General features: G+C 37.2%; 1 pseudogene; it reads right to left on the reverse strand.

Annotated features, from left to right (window-relative positions):
* Positions 1-5990: 5990 nt before the first annotated feature.
* On the reverse strand, positions 5991-6261 carry LOC131827666 (NADH dehydrogenase [ubiquinone] 1 alpha subcomplex subunit 1-like; annotated as a pseudogene).
* Positions 6262-19697: the final 13436 nt, after the last annotated feature.

Genomic DNA, 19697 nt, shown 5'->3' on the forward strand with positions numbered 1-19697 from the left:
GAAGACCTGAAACCATAAAAACCCTGCAAGAGGGCACAGAGAGTAATTTCTTGACATGGGCCAAATGAACACTTTTCTATACTGTCTCCTGAGGCAAAGGAAATAAAAGCAAAAATAAACTACTGGGAATCTATCAGAAAGTTTCCACATAGCAGAAGAACTATGAAGAAGTAATAATCACAAGAAAAACTACTAAAAGGGAGAAGATATTTGCAAATATCCTATACAATAAAGGGATAGTGTCTAAAATATATAGAATAGATACAACTCAGCGCCCAAAAAACAAATAGTCCACTTAAAAAGTAGTCAGTAGAATGAACAGACATTTCTCCAAAGAAGAAATATAGATGCCCAAATATCTCATGAAAAGATGTTCACCATCACCCAACTTCAGAAGAACACAAATCAAAGGTATAATGAGATATTACCACGTATTGTCAGAAAGGCTCCCATCAACAGCACAAGGAACAAAAGGTGTTGGGAGGATGTGGAAAAGGGGGAATCCTCGTGCACTGTTGGTGGAACCTGCAACCTGGTGCAGCCACTCTGGAAAACAGAATGGAGGTTCTTCAAGATGATAAAAATAGAGCTACCCTAGGATCCAGCAATCACACTACTGGTATTTACCCAAAGAATACAAAAACAATAACTCAAAAGGATACATGCACCCCTATGTTTCTTGCAGCATTATTTACAAGATCACAATATGTAATAATCCTAAGTGTCTGTTAATAAAGTGATAAATGAGGTGATAGATGTATATGCACAGACACACACACAGAGAGAGAGAGAGAATGGACTATTACTCAGCCATAAAAGAATGAAATCTTGCCATTTGCAGCCACACGGATGGATCTAGAGAGGATTATCCTAAGTGAAATCAGTCACTCAGAGAAAGACAGTACCATATGATGTCACTCTTATGTAGAATTGAAGATACAAACATACATAAATAAGGAAGAAAAAAGAGACAAACCAAAATACAGATTCTTAACAATAGAGAACAAACTGAAGGTTACCAAAGGGGAGGTGGACGGTGGGATGAGTGAAACAGATGAAAGGTACTATGAATACACTTTTCTTGATGAGCAAGTAGTATATAGAATAACTGAATCACTCTATTGTAAACCTGAAACTAACATAATACTGTATGTTAACTCAACTAGAATTAAAATAAACAATAAAAAATATTTTTCTTTCAATAATCTATTTGAAAAAACCTTGGTACGCAACATTCATATGCCCTACTTGGGAGTATTTCCTCGACAATATTTATTCACTCTATGCCTCAAATTTAAATTTCACTGAATCCTTATACTTTAACTGTTAATCCTAACCCACAGGAGCCATGGTCCTTTTCTGTCCAAGATCAGCACCTATACATTCCAGAGAGTGTAAATAGAGATAGGTGTCACTTCATAATCCAGAAAGCTATTATTATTTCTGTTTTAGTATGAGATGCTCAGAGAGTGTGGGACAGATTTCAGAGCAGGCAAGTTCTCTATCCTGGATCACTAACTCAGCGGTCTTTACCTGGATCCATTTGGCTAATAGGTTCCCTGTGGATGAGCTTGCTTACAAGCACATCCATAGAAAGGCAAAATGTGGGTGGGCTGAGTGCAGGATAGAAAGAGGATCAAGTACAGACAAGGGTATGATCCCTCCCCTAATCTAGAACTGCCATGGGTGTGGGTATAGGAGACAGAAGCAACAGGAAACCACTAAGCTCACCAGCTGAATGCAGGAGGCACAGGTCAAGGGATCTCGAGATGTGGGGCACAGAGGCTGCTCTGAGCTACCTCTGGGAAGAGTGGGGGAAGGAACGAAAAAGAGAAACTGCTTGTACCTGGCCCATGCCAGCTGCCTACTGCTCCTGGCACTCATGAGTCTACACAACTGACATTGGGCTCCTGATGGGCTGGGTTGGATCCCTCAACACTCAGTGGGATAGCTAGCTCCAGGGCTCAGGGACATGCTGAGGGAGGTGATAGGGAAGGCTGCCCCTATGACACTAGCAGACAGCCCTGTAGGACTGCTGAAAACCCACTGAGAATTTCAAAATACATGCCATGGAGGAACTAAGGCATGGAGAAACAGAAAACAATATTAGAATTTAACGTCAGAACTGTCAGCTTCCCTGAGGAGGCAGAGGGGAGGGCAGGCCAGGCTGAAAAGGAAGACATGGATCTCCTGATTGAGAACCTGCAGCTCCCTTCCAAGGCAGGGTATCATCCTCACCTCACAGGGGATCCATGGAAGTGTTCATTCAGGGGACTGACAGAGCTGCCTCTTGAGAAGACTACCCTGACATTGGGTTGCAAAAGGCAGAAGACGAAGGCCAGATGGAAGGAGGGCAATACCCCAGGGGACCATGGGGAACCGCAAAGGCTCATTACCATGAGGATGATGAAAAGTAGGAGGCAGCAGCATGGGTACCAGCTTTAAAGTGCCATGGGCACCCTGCCCACAAATAGATTGACTGGGTGCTTTCCGAGCCAGGCATGTCTGACCTTGGTGGGCTCCAGACTAATCTTGACCACAACCCTAGGAAGTGTGCACCACCACGGCCCTCCTCTCCCCACGCTGCGGTTAGGAACCATAGTCACAGACCCCTGGTCAGTTTGTATGGAAATGAAGGAGAGGCTCCCCGCTGAGCACATTGCAACTCTGGTACCAATCCAATGCAATCCTGGTGCCTGACCAGAAATTGCTGTCTACCTGTCTCCACACAACTCAAAAGACAGGAGGGCCTCCCTAATCCCACAGGATATGATGAGACAAATCCACAGACCCCACTACCCCACCTACCAACAACAACCAGTGGGTCACTCGGGACCTTGGCTATTATCACAAAGCACACCATGCCCCGTTTCTGTCACTTCCAAAAGAAAGTTGGGTTCTGATCTCCCAATTTACCATATATCCTGGTTGCTGACCTGGGACCATGCCATGAACCCACATGGCACTTTTTTGTTAGAGAAGGCCACCCTGCACCTCCTACAAAAGGTTTCTAAGGAAGTACAAGTCTATCAGGGCTACAGTGTGAACAATGGTACACAGCCTGCATGGTCAGTAATTTTAATAAGGGTTGACTGTGTCCCCCAGCTCCAGTCTCACCAAATGTTCCTCTGTCTCCACGTGACATGTGGTCTTCCCTCAGAATAAAAGCCCAGGAAACCTACCATTAAACTGATGCTCCCTTCACCCTCTGTTTCAAATCTTGTCCAACCACAATGGTATGAAAGTAGAAATCAGTCACCAGAAGAAAATGAACAGTCAGAATTATGTGGAGACTTAACAGCATGCCACTAAACAACCAATGGTCAAAGAAGAAATCAAAAGATATTTTAAAAGTACCTTGAGACTAATGAAGAAGAGAACCTATGAAAACTTAGGGGATGCAGCAGAAGTAGTTCTAAGGGGGAATTTCATAGAAATTCCAGTCTTCATCAATCCATCTGAAAGCTCTCCAATAACAAACCTAATTTTATATGGGAAAGAAGTAGGAATAAAAAAAGAAAAAAGCAAAGCACCATAACAGTAGAAATAAGGAAATAACAAAAAGGAATGTGGAAATAAATCCAATGGAGACTAAAAAGACGAAAGATCAATGAAAATACAAGCTGCCTTTTTTGGAAAGATAAATAAAACTGGCAAACTTCTAGCTAGACTCACAAAGAAAGAGGACTCAAATACATTGGGAAAGAAAGGTAATTGATTCCTGCCTCACATCAAGATACTAGAGGGAAACACAGGCAACAACCTCTTGGACCTTGGACACTGCAACTTCTTACAAGACATGTCTCTAAAGCCTAGGGAAACAAAAGCAAAAATGAGCTATTGGGACGTCATCAAGAAAGAAAAGCTTCTGCACAGCAAAGGAAACAATCAACAAAAGTAAAAGACAACCTACAGAAAGGGAGAAGATATTTGCAAGTGGCACTATAGATAAAGGTCTGGTTCCAAGATCTACAAAGAACTGCTCAAACTCAAAACCCAAGAAACAAAGAATCCACTCAAGAAATGGGCAGAAAACAGGAAGAGACATTTCTCCAAAGAAGACATCCAAATGGCCAGTAGACCATAAAAAAATGCTCCAGATCACATGTCATCAGGGAATTCAAAACTGCAATGAGATACCACCTTCCAGCAGTTATAATGGCTAACATTAACAAGACAGAAAACAACAAGTGTTGGCGAGGATGTGGAGAAAGGGGAACCCTCTCACACTGTTGGTAGGAAGGAAAGCTGGTGCAATCATTCTGGAAAACAGCATGGAGGTTCCTCACAAAGTAAAAATAGAGTTACCCTATGACCCAGCCATTGCACTCCTGGGTATTTACCCCAATGATACAGATGTAGTGAAAAGAAGGGACACATGCACCCCAATGTTCATAGCAGCACTGTCCACAAGAGCCAAACTATGGAAGGAGCTGAGATGTCCTTCGACAGATGAATGTATAGAGAAGATGTGGTACATACATACCATAGAATAGTACTCAGCCATCAGAAGGGATGAATATCCACCATTTGCGTCAGCATGGATGGAACTGGAGGGGGTTAGGCTAAATGAAATAAGTCAAGCAGAGAATGACAATAATCATATGGTTTCACTCATATGTGGAACACAAGGTATAGTGTGGAGGACCATGGGGAAGGGAGGGAAAACTGAATGAGAAGAAATCAGAGAGGGAGACAAACCATGGGAGACTCTAAATCATAAGAAACAAAATAGACAAGGGTATATTGGGGGAGGGGTAACTAGCTGATAGGTATTAAGGAGGGGACATGTAATGATCAGCCCTGGGTGTTATATGCAACTAATGAATCATTGACCATTACCTCAAAAACTATACCTTGGCTAATTGAATTTAAATTTAAAAATGTGAAAAAAAGAAAGATGAGCTATTACAATGAATTCCACAAAAATACAAAGGATTGTAAGAAACTACTATGAGCAAGGAGAGGCAAAGATCTTGGACAACCTAGAAGAAATGGATAAGTTCCTAACAACAACCTAGAAAGACTGAACTGTATATATACGTGTGTGTATACAGTATACACATGTATATATATATATATATATATATACACATACACATATACATTTTTTTTCTGTTTTGTCTCTTAAATTCCATGTACCTATATATATATATATATATATACATGTGTATATATACATATGTATATATACATATACATGTGTATACTGTATACACACACATGTATATATACAGTTCAGTCTTTCTAGGTGTGTGTATATATATATATATATATATATATATATATATATATATACATTTTATACACACACACATATACACACACAAAATGGAATATTACTCAGCCACCAAAAAAAAAGAAATCTTGCATTTGCAACAATGTGGTTGCAAATGTGTCCCTCTAGTTCTAGAGGGTATTATGTTAAGCAAAATAAGTCAATCAGAGAAAGACAATTATCATATGATCTCACTGGTACATGGAATTTAAGAGACAAAACAGAAAAAAAAAAAAGAGACAAAACAGAGAATCATAGGAGAAGAGAGTAAAAAATAAAACAAGATGAAACCAGAGAGGGAGACAAGGCTTAAGAGACTCTTAGTCATAGGAAACAAAGTAAGTGTTGCTGGAGGGGAAGGAGGTGGAAGGATGGGGTAACTGAGTGAAAGACATTAAGGAGGGCATGTGATATAATGAGCACTGGGTATTATATAAGATTGATGAAACACTGACCTCTACCTCTGAAACCAATAATACATTATATGTTGTGTGTGTGTGTGTGTGTGTGTGTGTGTCAGTTGAATTTTATTTTTATTTCTTTTCAGCATAACAGAATTCATTGTTTTTGTACCACACCCAGTGCTCCATGCAACACGTGCCCTCCTTAATACCCTCCACCTGGCTCCCCCAAATTCCCACCCCCCGCCCATTCAAAACCCTCAGATATGTTGATTAATTGAATTTAAATTTTAAAAAAGGAAAATTCTTCTTTAATCAATACTTTCCAAACCCTTTGACCCATAGCAACAATTAACTCCAGAGATGTGCCTATCTCTCTCCATCATACTCTTCTGATAGGAATAATAGGCAATCTTTTTCCTTGCCCCCATTAGTGAACCTGTGGATGTGTGCAGTGGCTATGTTGGGGATGAACAAGCACACAGCTAAGACCTAGATCCCAGGCAAAATCTCAAACCAAACTGCACCTTGGTTAGCAAAGCTAAACCTTTCCTTTGTGGCCCCTTTAAAGAGACCCAGCATCATTCATTGATTTTCTAATGTGAATAGACTTGCATACCTGGGATAAATCCCACTTGCTTGTGGTATGTAACCCTTTTTATGCATTGTTGGATATGATTTGACAATTTTCTTTTGAGGATTCTTCTCAATGAATTTGTGTACGTTCATAAGAGGTATGATTTGCAATTTTCTTATGAAGCTTTGTCTGCTTTCAGATTTTGGTATTTGGTATTTGGTTTTAGGGTATGCTGGCTTATAAAATGAGTTAGAAAGAATTCTCTCTGCTTTTGTCTTCTGGAAGAGAGTCTAGAAAATTGATATGATCTAAATGTTTCATATAGTTTATCACTGAACACTTCTTGGCCTGGTGCTTTGTCTTTTGGAGGGCTATTAATTTTAGATTCAATTTCTTTCAAAGACATAGCTTTATCTCTTCTTGTGTGAGGTTTGGTAGATTGTGTCTTTCAAGAAATGTATCCATTTTATCTAGGTTATCAAATGTGGGCAGAGAGTTGTTCATAGGATGCCTTTATTGTCCTTTTAATGTCCATGAGATCTGTATTAATGTTCTCTCTTTCATTTCTGATATTAATCATTTGTGCCCTTTCTTTTTTTTTTTCTTAATTATCCTGTCTAAAGTCTTACCAATTTTATTGGTTTTTTTTCAAAAACCAGCTATTTGTTTCATTGAGTTTATTTCCTGGTTTTGATTTCATATTTTTATTACTTATTCTATTTGGTATAATTTGGATTTAATTTGCTCTTCTTGTTCTAATTTCCTAGGGTATAATCTTAGATTATTTCTAATCTTTCTTCTTTTCTGATATGTACATTCAATACTATAAAATTCCCTGTAAGCACTACTTTCACTGTATCCTACAGATTTTGAGAATTTGTGTTTTCATTTTAATTTAAGTCAAGTATTTTAATATTTCTCTTGAGTTTTCCTCTTTGACCCTTGTGTCACTTAAAAATGTGTTGTTTAGGGATGTGTGGCTCAGTCAGTTAAGCATCTGCCTTCGGCTCAGGTCATGATCCTGGGGCCCTGAGATCAAGTTTCGAGTTGGGATCCTTGCTCAGCAGGGAGTCTGCTTCTCCCTCTGCCTGTAGCTCCCCATGCTTGTTCACTCTTGCCCACTCTGTCTGTCTCCCTCTCTAGCTGACAAATAAATAGATAAAATCTTTTTTTTTTTTAAGTGTGTTTGATCTCTGAGTATTTTGGGAATTTCCAGCTCTCATTCTGTTATTAAATTCTAGTTTAATTCCACTAGGGTCCAAAAGAAGTCATTATATGATTTCTATATTTTTTTAATTTTTGAAGTATGTTTTATGGCCTAGAATGGTCTATCTTGATGAATGTTGCATAGGAACTTGAGAAGAATGTGTGTTCTCTTGTTAGATGAAGTAATCTATAGATGTGCATTATATCCAGTTGATCAGTGGTATTGCTGATTTCTACTATGTATTCAGTGGTTTTCTGGGAGCTGGGTGTGTTCATTTCTGATACAGGTGTATTAAAGTCTCCAAGTATAATATGGATACATCTATTTCTCCTTGCAATTCTTTTTTTGCCTGATGTTGCTTGAAGCTCTGTTGTTTGGTGCAATATGTTAAGGTGTGTTATGTCTTCTTGGAGAACTGATTCCTTTAATACTATGTAATGCCCCTCTTTATCTCTAAAAAATTTCCTTTTTATGAAGTCTTCTCTTTCTGAAATTAATATTGCTATTCCTCCTTTGTTTGATTTGGAGTTAACGTGTTATCTCCTTCTCGATTCCTTTATTTTTAATCTATATCTGTTTTTGTATTTAAAATAAATTCTTGGGTTGCTAGGGTGGCTCAGTGGGTTAATCCTCTGCCTTCACCTCAGGTCATGATCTCAGGGTCCTGGGATAGGCCCCGCATCGGGCTCTCTGCTCAGCAGGGAGACTGCTTCCCCCCCTCTCTCTGCCTGCCTCTCTGCCTACTTGTGATCTCTCTCTCTGTGTCAGTTAAATAAATAAACTCTTAACATAAAATAAAATAATTCTTTTGTAGACAACATATAGTTGCATCTCTTTTTTTTTTTTTTTTTTAGATTTTATTTATTTATTTATTTGAGAGAGAGAGAGAACATGTGCTCTGGAGTGGGGGAAGGGGCATAGGGAGAGAATCCCAAGCAGACCCTGCACTGACTGCTCAGCCTGACTCAGGGTTCAGGCTCATGACTTTGAGATCATGACCTTAGCCGAAATCAAGTTTTGGGTGCTTAACCAACTGAGCCATCCAGGGGCCCCTAGGTCTTGTTTTCTGATTCACTCTGACAATTGTCACAGTTAGACCATTTATATTCAAAGTGATTATTGATATAGTTGGATTAATATTTGCCATATCTGTTACCTTTTATATTTGTTGCCTTTGTTCTTATTTTTGTCTTCCAATCTTTTTTTGCCTTGTGTCATTTTTAAAAATTTTTTTGTAAACATATAATGTATTATTAGCCCCAGGGGTACAGGTACCCTCCCCAATGTCCATAACCCCACCACCCTCTCCCTTCCCCCCTCCCACTAGCAACCCTCAGTTTATTTTGTGAGATTAAGAGTCTCTCATGGTTTGTCTCCCTCCCTTCCTACCCCCCAAATCCCCCATGTTGCGTCTCTACTTTCTCATATCAGGAAGATCATATGATAGTTGTCTTTCTCCAATTAACATTTTGCTAAGCATAATATCCTCTAATTCCATCCACATCATCGCTAATTTGCCCTGTGTCATTTTAATTAATCATTTTATATAATTCCATTTTCTCTCCTTTTTTTGCGTATCATTTATACTTTTCTCCCTTTATTCAGTGATTGCCTTAGAGTTTGCAATATACATTTACAACTAATCCAAGCCTATTTTCCTTCTTTTTTTTAAAAAAAGATTTTATTTATTTATTTGACAGAGAGAGCGAGAGAGCACAGCAGGTGGAGTAAGACAGGGAGAAGCAGGCTCCCTGCTGAGCAGGAAGAGTGATGCAGGACTCAATCCCAGGACACTGAGATCCTGATCTGAGCCAAAGGCAGACACTTAACCTACTGAGCCACCTAGGCACCCCTCAAGCCTACTATGGAATAATACTGTGCAGTGTGAACACCTCATAAAGCTAAATAATGCTAATTCCTCCATGTTTTCCCTAATATCATTATTATCATTAATTTCTTTTATACCTAGCATGTATATACATTGTGGCTTTTACTATTATTTTGAACAAACTGATATCTATTAGATCAATTAAACATAAGAATAATAACTTTTTTATTTTATCTTCAATTATTCCTTCTCCAGTGCTCTTCTTTTCTTTTAGTAGATATGAGTTTTTGACTTCTATCATTTTCCTTCTCTCTAAAGAGACATTTTTTGCAAGGTAGGTTTACTGAGAAAAAATTCCCTCAATTTTTGTTTGAGAAAGTCTTTATTTCCTTTTCACTCTTGAAGGATAATTTCACAGGATACAGAATTCTAGTTTGGTGGGGTTTTTTTCTCTGAACCTTTTAAATATTTCATATCATTCTCCTTTTTTTGAATGGTTTCTGGGAAGTCTTGTGTTTAGATGTATCTTTGTTCCTCTATAAGTAAGGTGTTTGTTTTCTTTTTTTTTCACCTGTAGCTTCCTTCAGGATTTTTTCTTTATCTCTTATTTTCAGTTTTGTTTTTATTTGTTTGTTTGTTTGTTTGTTTGAAAATGATATGCTTAGGTATAGATTTTGGTGTTCAACATTAATTTATGTAAACTCTCAGTCCTTATTGTTTCAAATATTTCTTCTCTTCCTTTCTCTTTTCCTTTCTCATTCTATTTTCATCTTCTGTTTTAAGCTGTATGTGTTATGACTTTTGAGTTGTCACACAGTTCTTGGATATTGTTCTGCTTTTTTCAGTCTTTTATCTGTTGGCTTTGCAGTTTGGGAGGTTCCTATTAAGATATTCACAAGTTCAGAGATTTTTTTTTCCCTCAGCTTTTCCAGTCTATTAATAAAGCCATCAAAAACATTCTTCATTTTGGTTAGTGTTTTTAGTCTCTAGCATTTCTTTTTGCGTTTTTTATTAGAATTTCCATCTCTCTGCTTACATTGCTTGTGTGTTGCCTAATTTATCTATTAGAGCCTTTAGAATGTTAATTATAGTTGTTTTAAATTCCCTGCCTGAAAATTCGAACATCCTTGCCATATTTGAGTCTGGTTCTGATGCTTGCAGTACTCTTTAAAGAGGTGTTTTTTACTTCTCAGTATGTCTTGTAATTTTTTTTTTTAAATAACTGAGCATGATGAATTCAGTAAAATCATTTGCTGTAAATAAGCCTTTAGTAAGGTACTGCTAAGGTTTAGGCAATGGGAAATGATCTATACTCCTATGATTAGGTCTCAATCTTTTCATGAGCCTATGCTTCTAGACTGTGCATTTCACACCTGATTTTTCACCCCACTCCCCTCAGGTGAGACAGGATGGCTAAAGTGGGCTGAAATTGGGTAGTTTCCTTCTCCCATATATAAATATAGAAGGAGCTTGAGTAGCTCCTTTCCCTCTCCCCTTCTTTCTAGCCTTTCTGTGGAAAGCTAGAGTTATCTGGGGTTGGGTATTTCCTTCCTGGAGGCCAATTAGGCTCTGATAGAAAAAAAAACAAAAACAAACAAACAAAACATAAAACAAAAAACCCAGCATATATGGATCTGGTTAAATAGTTTCTCCTGAAAGTAGACCTTCTTAAGAAGGACAGAATGTTCAGGCACATTCTAAAAAGGTTCTTTTTCCCCTTTTCCTGATAAGCACAAGTGGATTTTTTTCCAATATTCACTGTGAGAACCTGGCAGAAGCCTAGGAGATAAAACTCACAAGTGTGAGAACCTCCCAGCGATTTGGTTTCCTTGGAGTTTTTACTCTCAGCATGATCCACCCTGAGCCTTCAGCAATCCATCAGTTATGTTTAGGCTTTCCTACCCCCAGCACTGGTTCTTAGGAAAGTTTCAGCTCAGTTTCCAATACGCACAACTGAGTCTCTGTGTTTACCTGTCAGTCTTTCCAGATTTGGGGGCAGTACTTCGCTCTGTGTCCTCACTTCTCTTATGGATCTAAGAATTGTTGATTTTTTAGTTTGTTTCGCTTTTTACTTTACTTTACTTTTTTATTTTATAAGATGGAGTGGTGACTTCCAAGCTTCTTATTTAGTACCTATAAAACAGGTTTGGAGTTATTTCTTTCTGCTCCTCAGACTGGATTTTCAAGTGTGCTGCTCTAATCTGCTAATTTATTTTTTCATTTCAATTATCATACTCTGAAGTTCCAGAATTTTATTTTTTTGAAGATTTTATTTATTTATTTGGCAGAGAGAAACAGTGAGAGAGGGAACACAAACAGGGGGAGTTAGAGAGGGAGAAGCAGGCTTCCCACAAAGCAGGGAGCCCAACACGGGGCTCAATCCCAGGACATTATGACCTGAGCTGAAGGCAGATGCTTAATGACTGAGCCACCCAGTAGTTCATAGTTCTCGAATTTTTTGTTTGGTTCCATTTTACAATTCATGTTTCTTTATTGATATTCCCTATTCATTGAGATATTATTTTCCCTGTTTCCCTTTAGCTTTTCTTCTCCGGTTTCCTTTAGCTTTTTGAGCATATTTTAAATAGTTTATTTAAAGTCTCATCTAGTAAGTTCAATATGTGTGCCTTGTCAGACACCCTTTTTTTTTAAGATTTTATTTATTTATTTGACACAGAGGGATCACAAGTAGGCAGAAAGGCAGGAAGAGGGTGGGTGGAAGCAGGCTCCCCGCTGAGCAGAGAGTCTGATGCAAGGCTCGATCTCAGGACCCTGAGATCGTGACCTGAGCTGAAGGCAGAGGCTTAACCCTGTGAGCCACACAGGCACCCCCAGACACAGTTTCTGTTGATTTTTTCTATGAATGGGCTATACTTTTTGTTACTTTATATGCTTCCTAATTTTTGTTGAAAACTGATCATTTTGAATATAATATGGCAACTCTGGAAATCAGATTTTGCCCATTTTAGGGTTTATTTTGTTGTTAGTTGTGGACTGTAGCTGTTTAGTTTTTTAGTGGCCTTTAAAAACTATTTCTGTAAAGTCCATATTCTTTCTCATGTGATATTTCTGAAGGCTCTGTCCCTTTAGCTTGTGATCAGGTGGTGTTTTGACAGAGATTTCTTTAAGTGCCTGTAACCAAAGGAACAAGACAAGTAAAGAAAGAAATGGAAAAAACACTCTCAGCCTGTTTTGGGGCATTCCTTCAGGGATTTAACAGACCATTTACAATGCTGAGCCTATACTTATCAGCCAGGGTGAAAGTTTAGTGTCTTTCCAAGTCTTTTCTAAGCACACATCCCACTTTGGGCATATGTATAGCTTTCTTGGCTCCTTGGTATACATAATTACTTTGAATGCTCTAATTTGAAAAAAACAAAAACAAAAAAACAAAACAAAAAACCCTCTTCCCAGATTTTCCTTCCAGGCTTTAGGCACATATACTGATTGCCTCAGCTGTATTCTTTTGCCAAGACAATAGCAGTAGTTCATTTGCCTTGCAAGGATTACAAGAAGTTTCAACTGTATAACCACTTTTCTGCCCTGATGACTTCCAAGTTAGAGGGGAAAAAAGCAAGACCTTTCAGTAGCCCCCACACAAGTTAGAACAGACCAGCATAGTTCTTTGAAAATGTGGTGTACTCTTCTCTCTCTGAGACCGAGGCCCAGGGTCTCACAGTGGTAATACAGGCTGCCATCATGAGGACTACCCTGGAACGAGTGATGCATGGGGCCAGGGTAAGTAGAAATGCCACAAATCTTTACTACCATTTTTTGGTGGCCTTTTTCATAATTCAGCTTTCCTTTTATTACTATCCAGAGTTCTGAAAATTCTGGTTCTGACAGTTTTTACTTTGTTTTCCAAAGTTTTGGGAAGATATTTTTGCTAGGTATAGAATTCAAAGTTTACAAGTTTTTTTCCCCCCTTTCAGTAGTTTATTTTTGATAGAGAGAGAGAAGGGAAGATAGAGTGCCTGCCCTCACCTGCATAGGGCATAGGGAAGGCAAAGAGAGAGGGAGAGAGAGAGAATCTTAAGCAGGCTCCACATCAGCACAGAGCCTGATATTAGGCTTGATCTCAAAATCCTGAGATCATGACCTGAGCCAAAATCAAAAGTCCAATGTTTAACTGACTGAGCCACCCAGGCTCCCCTCTTCCAGTATTTTAAAAATGTTGCTCTGGTGGTTTCTTGTTTGCATTTTTTCCAATGAGAAATATGATATCCTTTTCTTTGTTCCCCTATAAAATACTGTTGTTTTTTCTTCATTGCCTTTAATATTTTCTCTTTATTACTTGCTTTCAGCCATTTGACTATGTGTTATCTAGATTTAACTTCCTTTGTTTCATATGTTTGATATGTTTCACATGTTTGGGATTTATTTAACATTTTGGATCTCTGTTTCTCATTTTGATCAAACTTGGAAAAATTTCAGCCATGATTTCTTAAAAAAAATTTTTGGGGGGTCTTCTCCTCTCTCCTTTCCTTGTGGATGCTATTTATCCATATACTCAGTTGTTTAATGTTTCTTATAGATCACTGATGCTCTTTTCCTTATTTTTTCCCTTTTATGTTTCATTTAGAATAGTTTCTATTGGAATTGCTTCAGGTTCATTAACCTTTTCTTATGCAATATTTAATCTACCATTAACTCATCTAGTGTGTTTTTCATGTTAGATATCATAGTTTTTAATCTCTAGAAGTATGACCTGAATATGTTTTCTGTCTTCCATGTCTCTAATTTTTTTAACATATAAAACACAGATTTACAGGTGTCTATAAACAATGGTGCAATAAACACAAGGTGTATTTATCTTTTCAGACTAGTGTTTTCATTGTCTTTGGGTAAATACCCAGTAGTGGAATTACTGGATCATGTAGTAGTTCTATTTTTAATTTTTTGAGGAACTTCCATACTGTTTTCCAGAGCAATTGCTCCAATTTGCATTCCCAATAACAGTGCATTAGGGTTTCTCTTTCTCCACATTCTCACCGACATTTGTTATGTGGTAGAAGCATTTATTTATTGTGCTTTTAGTAAGCATGTCTGGCAGTGGTAGCACTAGTAAAGGCAGGTAAACCTTGGCCACTGGTCTCCTGCTCAGACATCATGCTTCCCACAGTAGCAGCCACACAAATACAGTCTTGACAGCATAGAATCTGTGGGCTCTCAGTCTGGGAACAGCAGGCACTTTGGACTCATGATCTTCTGCAGCATTAGAAGGAATAAGCATTCCTGCATATAAGGTAGTGTTGGCAGTTCCAAGAACTGCCCCATCATTACAGAAAACACTGTGGGCTTTGAATTTCACACTTTGGTTCTTCAGCTTCAGAGCTGGTAGTGGCTTCTTGAAGTAACTAGTCTATATATAACTATTTGTATAATCAATATCTTGAATTAAATTTTCTCTACAATCTATGATATTTCTTCAAAACATCCGCAATACATTCTTTTTCTTAACTGAACACTGAGTGTTATAGTATAATTGGGTTATACTTTATTTAAAGATTTTTGTCAGAGTTACTCCACTGTCTTCTGGCATTCAGTATTGATTGGGGGAAATGTGAGGTCAGCTTGATTTATAATTTTAAATTATAATTATATATATATAAATTATATAAAAATATATATATTAAATATATTTTATATAAATAATATATAATATATATAAATATATAAAATATATATAAAATATATAAATATATATAAATATATATAAATATATATTTTATATATATTTATATATATTATATTTATATGATTTTTATATTTTATATATTATTTATATATCATATACAATTATAATAATCATATATTTTCTATAATTTATTTATATAAATTTATATTTATATAAATTATAATTTATATATTTTATAATTTTATAATTTATAATTTCCTTTAATATTTTTAACTGGAGACTCATGAATTTTTTTCTTCATTTTTGACATCCATTAGCTTTATCCATTTTGTGGATATGGATTGGTCTGTATCAGGTTTTCCCAGATATCTGTATGTCTTTTTTTAAATTATTTTATTTATTTATTTGACAGAGAGAGACACAGCAACAGAGGGAACACAGCAGGAGGAGTGGGAGAGGGAAAAGCAGGCTTCCTGCTGAGCAGGGAGCCTGACACAGGGCTTGATCCCAGGACCCTGAGATCATGACCTGAGCTGAAGGCAGATGCTTAATAATGACTGAGTCACCTAGGTGTCCTGCAGTGTCCCTGTATGTTTGTTTGTTTGTTTGTTTGTTTTTTAAGTCTTGGGTCTTGTTTCTGGAAATTTTTCTTGAATCATGGAGTGTATTTATGCCATTATTTTTTCCCAGATACAAAAATGAGTTATATGATAGAACTCATTTTCCTGTCTTTAATATCATTTTTGATCATTTTCCTCTTTTTTCCTAAATATTTTACTTCTTTTCTTCTGAATATTTTACATTATAGGTGGAATAGCTGCCCCTTACCCCAAGATATCCAGGTCCTAATCACTAGAACCTGTGCATGTGTTACATTAGATGGGAAAAGGGACTTTGGATGCAATTAAGGTTATAGACTCACAAAGAGGGATATTATCCTGGACTAGCTGGGTGGGCTTAGACCAATCACATGAGCACTTAAAAGTAGAGAACTATCTCCCTAAAAATGGATGAATCAAAAAAGGAAGTTAGAGAGATTACAAACATGAAAAGGATTCAACTTGCTGGTTTTGATTCTAAGATATCAGGACCCATATAGGGCTAGTCCTCTAGGAGCTAGGAAAGGCCCAAGTTGCACAAGCAATGGTGACCACCATCTTAATCTACAAGGACGAGAATTCTTTCAGAAATCTGAATGTATTTCAAAGTGGATTCTTCCTAGAACCTCCTGATAGGACTCCAGCCAGTGAACATAGTGATTTCATCCTTGCAAGATTTGGAACAGAAAAATTAGCCAAGACCACATGTATTTCTGACCTGCAGAACTGTGAGATAAATAAGTTTGTGTTGTTTTAAACCTCTCAGTTTGTGGTGATTTACTTGGAAGCAATAGAAAATGAATTTATTATACATCATGCTTTAATACAATTTATTTAAAAAGGAAAAGATCAAAGAGATACATTGAAATAAGAAATAGGGGCGCCTGGGTGTCTCAGTGGGTTAAAGCCTCTGCCTTCAGCTCAGGTCATGGTCCCAGGGTCCTGAGATCGAGCTCCACATCGGGCTCTCTGCTCAGCGGGAAGCCTGCTTCCTCCTCTCTCTGCCTGCCTCTCTGCCTACTTGTGATCTCTGTCAAATAAATAAATAAATCTTTAAAAAAAAAAGAAATAAGAAATGAATGAATTTGAAATTTTGAACTAATACATCTGACTGTATATCTTTTCCTTTACATTCCCGTGTTAACATATTACAAATTTTACTGTTATTGTTCAGAATTTCCACTAAAATATGTGGTCAGCCATGTTGATTTTTTTGAGTAAGACTTTATATTTAAGTATATAAATATAAAAGAAATATACAGCAAAAGTTGTGTAAAAATGGGAGAAACAAGTAAAAAATGCATCATTGAAGAAGTGCATAAAAAATTTCTAGACAAAGTAAGTGAGAACATGGATAGAACTCTTTAAGCAGGATATGTTATGAAAATTATATTACAGTGTATAATTTCATCATTCCATGCAATGGTGGAAGAAACATGAGTTAATTTGGCTTATCTAATTAATAAATTAAGTCTATTACATCTTGGAATACTCACTAGGACAGGAAATAAAATTTTTAAAGTTTTTATGAATCAAGGACTTCCACTTATAGCTATTATAGAATAATAGGTACTAGATTTATCTTCTGATAATATAAATTAATAAACTTGTTCAAATATACAGACATTTCATAAAGTCCTACCTATTGCACAATTGCATAGGACTTTGATACATGAGAGAAAGGAAACAAGGAAGCCCTAATGATTATCATGGCTTCCTACTTGAAGGGAGAACCACAGCAAAAAAGAGAATCAAAAGCAGAACAAGGAAGACATGGTGAGATGAAGATGATATTGAGAGAGAGATCTGAGTCCAGGGAGATAAGAGGGTGGCAGAGTTGGGCAGAGTTCTGGAGAGAAAGGACCAATGCATGAAAAAGAAATCCCTTTTATTCTTTGCCTAATACTAAGCTATGCAAGCATAGAGTGAAATTCTGTAAGCAAAGAAGGCATGGGAAATTGTAAGCTGAAGAATTTCCAGCAATGTACATTACTTGGGAATAAGATATATTTAGGTTCTGATAAGACAAACTGTAAAGTTCTCATTGAACACTCAGTAAAGACCCCAGAATGTTCATGCCTTAGGAGTAGGTCTAGGGGCTCCTGGGTCGCTCAGTGGTTAAAGGTTTGCCTTCAGCTCAGGTCATAATCCTAGGGTCCTGGGATCAAGCCTGGTGTCAGCCTCCTTGCTCAGTGGGGAGCCTGCTTCTCCCTCTGCCCCTCCCCCTGCTTGTGTTCCCTCTCTCCTGTCTGTCAAATAAATAAATACAATCTTAAAAAAAAAAAAAAAAAAAGGAGTAGGTCATTTATCTACTACTAGGAGTATGTCTTAATTATCTCTAGAATAAAAATATTCTAGGCCAGCGATGTCCAGTACAGTTGCTACTAGTTGTATGTGACTGTTGAATATTTGAAATGTGTCCACTAGGGCTATGGAATGGAATTTTTCATTTTACTTAATTTTAACTCATTTAAATAATTTATATTGAAACTTAGTCAAATGTGTCTAGAGGCTACCATAATGGACAGTGAAGTTCTACGGCAGACCTCATGCACCTTAACAAAGATGAGTCTTGAGGAGATGAAATTGAACTGCAAATAACTGCTTGCCGTAACAATTCCCAAAACTCTTTAAGAGAATAAAACAAAATCTGTATGTTCAACTATGATTCAAAATGTTCAGAAACTAATACAAAAAGTACTAGATATGCCAAGAAGTAGAAAAAATGTGAGCCGTAACTAGGAGGAAAATCGATCAATAGAATAGACCTACAAATGACAAAGATGATGGAATAAGTAGACAAAGATGTCAAAATAGTTAGTGTAAATATACTCAAAGATTTTAAGGAACACCATTAACATACTAAGGGAAAAAATGAAAGATTTTTTTAAGACCAATAGAACCCTTAGAGATGAAAAATAAAATATCTGAAATAACAAATTCACTGGATAGGTATTAAGGACAATTGTATATTGCAGAAGAAAAGACTTGTAAATGAAGAAACCAATAGAACCCATTTTTTTAAAGCCAGAGAATAAGGAGGGGAAAGAAAATGAACAGTGACCTAAGGGATATTATCAAAAAATCTGACATACATATAACTGGAGTCCTAGAAGGAGAGCAGAGGGAAAGAGAAAGAAAACCAGTAAAGAAATAATTTCTTTGAAGAAAAATTTCCCAAACTGATATAAACTATGGTCCCATGCTTACAAAATACTCAACAAACCCAAAGCAGAAAAAACATGAAGAAAATCATATCAAAGCACATCATAATCCCACGGCAAATTAAAAAAAAAAAAAGTGATAAAGAAGGGCGCCTAGATGGCTCAGTCAGTTACACTCCTATCTTCATCTCAGGTCATGGTCCTGGGGTCCTAGTATCAAGCCTTGTATTGGGTTCCCTGATCAGCAGGGAGTCTGCTTCTGCTTCTCCCTCTCCCTCTACTCTCCCCCGGCTTGTGCTGTCTCTCTCGCTCACTCTCTTTCTCAAAAAAATAAATAAAATCTTTTTTAAAAAGTGATAAAGAGAAAAATCTCAAAAACAGCAGCAAAAAGCAACACTTACCTTAGAGAGAGACAAAGATAAGATGTAACAGACTTCTCACGGGAAACCATGGAAAGCAGAAAATACTGGAATCTCTTTAAAGTGTTGAGGGTATAAAAGTCAACCTAGAATCTACACCCAGAAAATTTCCCTCAATAAATACATTACAAAATACCACCTCATCATTAAAAGGGCCAACATCATATGAGCTACTGTTTAGAGCCATGGCCTATGCTAGGCACTTACATATATTCACCTCAATTGAGCCTCATTATTAGCATTACTTGACCAATGAGAAATCTAAAACCTACATCCAGAGTGGCTCAGTCAGTTGAGTGTCTGCGTTTGGCTCAGGTCCTGGAGTCCTGGGATCCAGTCCCATGTTCGGCTCCCTGCTCAGTGGAGAACCTGCTTCTCCCTCTGCCCCTCACCCTGCTTGTGCTCGTTCTTTCTCTCAAATAAATAAAATCTTAAAAAAGAAAAAAAAAACCATACATCCATGGGGTAGCTTGGGCAAGTTTATGGAGGGCAAATAATAATAAAGCCAGAATGTATTCATTAAGTCAACCAATAAGCAATTCTGTTTATTAGGTGCCAGACATGTTTTAGGGTCCAGGTTACTACA

Source organism: Mustela lutreola, chromosome 1 (genome assembly GCF_030435805.1).
Source record: "Mustela lutreola isolate mMusLut2 chromosome 1, mMusLut2.pri, whole genome shotgun sequence".
Lineage (NCBI taxonomy): Eukaryota > Metazoa > Chordata > Mammalia > Carnivora > Mustelidae > Mustela > Mustela lutreola.